This window comes from Oscarella lobularis, chromosome 16, assembly GCF_947507565.1.
Source record: "Oscarella lobularis chromosome 16, ooOscLobu1.1, whole genome shotgun sequence".
NCBI classification, from domain to species: Eukaryota; Metazoa; Porifera; class Homoscleromorpha; order Homosclerophorida; family Oscarellidae; genus Oscarella; species Oscarella lobularis.
Window position 1 is genome coordinate 1 of NC_089190.1, and position 4,285 is coordinate 4,285.

The 4,285-nt window shown below is 40.4% G+C and overlaps 1 long non-coding RNA gene across 1 annotated transcript; it reads right to left on the reverse strand.

Moving 5' to 3' along the window:
• Window positions 1-963: 963 nt before the first annotated feature.
• Window positions 964-2,627, reverse strand: LOC136196494 (uncharacterized). The gene is made up of 7 exons (XR_010672219.1): window positions 2,465-2,627; window positions 2,142-2,222; window positions 1,513-2,051; window positions 1,372-1,459; window positions 1,266-1,311; window positions 1,058-1,213; window positions 964-998 (listed from the first exon to the last, which is right to left on the reverse strand). It is a non-coding gene; the product is annotated as an uncharacterized lncRNA (long non-coding RNA).
• Between the last annotated feature and the right edge of the window lie 1,658 nt (window positions 2,628-4,285).

Sequence of the window (4,285 nt, forward strand, 5' to 3'; positions counted from 1 at the left end):
CCTAACCCTAACCCTAACCCTAACCCTAACCCTAACCCTAACCCCTAACCCTAACCCTAACCCTAACCCTAACCCTAACCCTAACCCTAACCCTAACCCTAACCCTAACCCTAACCCTAACCCTAACCCTAACCCTAACCCTAACCCTAACCCTAACCCTAACCCTAACCCTAACCCTAACCCTAACCCTAACCCTAACCCTAACCCTAACCCTAACCCTAACCCTAACCCTAACCCTAACCCTAACCCTAACCCTAACCCTAACCCTAACCCTAACCCTAACCCTAACCCTAACCCTAACCCTAACCCTAACCCTAACCCTAACCCTAACCCTAACCCTAACCCTAACCCTAACCCTAACCCTAACCCTAACCCTAACCCTAACCCTAACCCTAACCCTAACCCTAACCCTAACCCTAACCCTAACCCTAACCCTAACCCTAACCCTAACCCTAACCCTAACCCTAACCCTAACCCTAACCCTAACCCTAACCCTAACCCTAACCCTAACCCTAACCCTAACCCTAACCCTAACCCTAACCCTAACCCTAACCCTAACCCTAACCCTAACCCTAACCCTAACCCTAACCCTAACCCTAACCCTAACCCTAACCCTAACCCTAACCCTAACCCTAACCCTAACCCTAACCCTAACCCTAACCCTAACCCTAACCCTAACCCTACAGAAGATATAGGTCCATTCAATAGCTCTTTTCATTCTCTTTCCAACGGTGTATCACTTGTCATTAACTTTTTCAAATCAAAGAATTTGTACAGAAGATATAGGTCCATTCGAAAGCTCTTTGAAAGCTCTATCCAACGGTGTATCATATGACCCAGTCACCCAAGTGGGTACATCTTTTAACCCTAACCCTAACCCTAACCCTAACCCTAACCCTAACCCTAACCCTAACCCTAACCCTAACCCTAACCCTAACCCTAACCCTAACCCTAACCCTAATCCTCAAAAACATCTTCCCTAATCCACTCATTTTTGCCTACAAAAAGGACAAAACAATCGCATCAAAAATAGTGAAATCCAAAATATCAAATCAACCTGAACCTCCAATGGAAAAAGATACCCTTCCAATAAAAACAATTCATCCTAGCTTCAACAGAAAAATATCCCGGTGTAGATCTGCCAACTGCAAACTATGCAGATGTATAACGACATCAAACACAATCACGAGCTCTCATACAAAAAGATCCTATCCTATAAAACAAGAGATGAATTGCAGAACATGGAATGTCATCTACGTCATCACCTGCAAACACTGCAATCAACAATACGTGGGACAAACTTCACAGTCTCTACAAGATAGAATAACAAAACATAGAAACGACCTAAAGAGCAAAAACTACCTAATTTACCAACACTTCAGGAGACACAGGCTTAACATGGAAGACGACATCAAAGTCACGCCAATTGAACAAGTAACAAAAGAAAAGCTACTAGAAACTGAAACAAAATGGATTAAAACATTGGAAACCTTAAACCCAAAAGGACTCAACTCCAAATTCGAAAAGCACTCAGACACCAACGAAATCGTCCAAGCAAAACCAATCGCCACAATTAAACAATGAACCTACTCCAATACACCACCCATACACAAAACAAAAATCAACAAAAATACTTCCAACCCAATACCAAACCCCCAACCTTATACACCACACAGACGAAAAAACAAATAAAAATATCACTAACCCAATACCAAACCCTGACCCTAATACACCACACATACAAGAAAATCAATAAAAATTAAAAAATTAATAAAAATATAAAAAGAAAAAATACACCACACGGACAAGAAAACTAATAAAAAACACCACCAACCCTATACACAACCACTTACCCTTCCATCCCATTCGAAAAGAAACCAAAAACAAACAAAGAAAATACCAAGATAACGAAGAAAAAACAATCCTGATAACGCACGCTATACAACAAGAAAAACCCAAGAAATACGCAACAAAAGAGAACAAATAAACACTTATCTGACAAAAGGACGCAAGAGAAGCAACCGATAAACCCATAGGAAACGAGGAACAACCTAAGAAACAGAGTTTTCATTCAGAAAACGATCGACGGAAACAAAACGGAAAAATCACGCTAAATCTAAATCAATACCAATCCTCCTCACCTCAAACATTCGCCGGCAACAACGAGGAACATGAAAAACAGGCGTAAAAGCCGAGAAACGGCAGGGAAACAACAAAGAAACCTTGCCAAAAACTTTATATAACGCGCGCTAAACAATGTAAACAATGAAAACAAAACGCGCAAAAACTATACCAGTAAAAACACACGAAATAAACACACAATCAAAATAGAATACAGGATACAATACCAGCACCCAAAAGGAAACAAAGAAAACATAAATAGAAAAAGAACCCCCAATAGGGGCCCCAATACAAACCCCTCCAAAACACACTCCAGAAAGGAAGAAATACATGAGAAACTAACCTTCCTGACAAATCTGGATTGGTCTCGCATGACTGGCAAGCCATCTTCCGCGGAGATAAATGTCAGCCTAACATCCATGTCATCTTTGATACATGAATGTTGTTTGGAACTAGGAATTAGAGGTTAATAAACCCGAACCCTAGCCCTTACCCATAACCACTAACCCTAAACTTTGATTCTAAGGGCCTGAAGATAAAGTTGAGGGCCTAATCTCCGATTCTAAGGACATGAAGATAAAGTTGAGGGCCTAGACTTTGATTCTAAAGACCTGAAGATAAAGTTGATGGCCTAAACTTTGATTCTAAGAGCCTGAAGATAAAGTTGAGGGCCTCAACTTTTATTCTAAGGGCCTGAAGATAAAGTTGAGGGCCTAAACTCTGATTCTAAGGCCCTGAAGATAAACTTGAGGGCCTAGACTTTGATTCTAAGGCCCTGAAGATAAAGTTGAAGGCCAAAACTTTGATTCTAAGGCCCTGAAGTGAAATTTGAAGGCCCAAACTTTGATTCTAAGGGTCTGAAGTTAAAGCTCAGAGCCAAAACTTTGATTCTAAGAACCTGAAGATAAAGTTGAGGGCCTAAACTTTGATTCTAAGGGCCTGAAGATAAAGTTGAGAGACTAAACTTTGACTCTAAGGACCTGAAGATAATGTTGAGGGCCTAAACTTTGATTCTAAGTCCCTGAAGATAAAGTTGAAGGCCTAAACTTTGATTCTAAGGCCCTGAAGAGAGAGATGAGAGAATAAACTTTGATTCTAGGGACCTGAAGATGAAGTTGAGGGCCTAAATTTTGATTCTAAGGGTCTGAAGTTAAAGTTCAGAGCCAAAACTCTGATTCTAAGGACATGAAGATAAAGTTGAGGGCCTAGACTTTGATTCTAAGAGCCTGAAAATAAAGATCATGGCCAAAACTATGATTCTAAGGGCTTGAAGATAAAGTTGAGGGCCTAGACTTTGATTCTAAGGACCTGAAGATAAAGTTGAGGGCCTAAACTCTGATTCTAAGGCCCTGAAGATAAAGTTGAGGGCCTAAACTCTAATTCTAAGACCCTGAAGATAAAGTTGAGGGCATAAACTTTGATTCTAAGGCCCTGAAGATAAAGTTGAGGGCCTAAACTCTAATTCTAAGACCCTGAAGATGAAGTTGAGGGCCTAAACTTTGATTCTAAGGACATGAAGATAAAGTTGAGGGCATAAACTTTGATTCTAAGGCCCTGAAGATAAGGTTGAACGCCTAAACTTTGATTCTAAGGGTCTGAAGTTAAAGCTCAGAGCCAAAACTCTGATTCTAAGAACCTGAAGATAAAGTTGAGGGCCTAAACTTTGATTCTAAGGACCTGATGATAATGTTGAGGGCCTAAACTTTGATTCTAAGTCCATGAAGATAAAGTTGAAGGCCTAAACTTTGAGTCTAAGGACCTAAAGATAAAGTTGAGGGCCTAGACTTTGATTCTAAGGCCCTGAAGATAAACTTGAGGGCCTAGACTTTGATTCTAAGGCCCTGAAGATAAAGTTGAAGGCCAAAATTTTGATTCTAAGGCCCTGAAGAGAAATTTGAAGGCCCAAACTTTGATTCTAAGGGTCTGAAGTTAAAGCTCAGAGCCAAAACTCTGATTCTAAGAACCTGAAGATAAAGTTGATAGCGTAAACTTTGATTCTAAGAGCCTGAAGATAAAGTTGAGGGCCTCAACATTTATTCTAAGGGCCTGAAGATAAAGTTGAGGGCCTAAACTCTGATTCTAAGGCCCTGAAGATAAACTCGAGGGTCTAGACTTTGATTCTAAGGCCCTGAAGAGAAATTTGAAGGCCCAAACTTTGATTCTA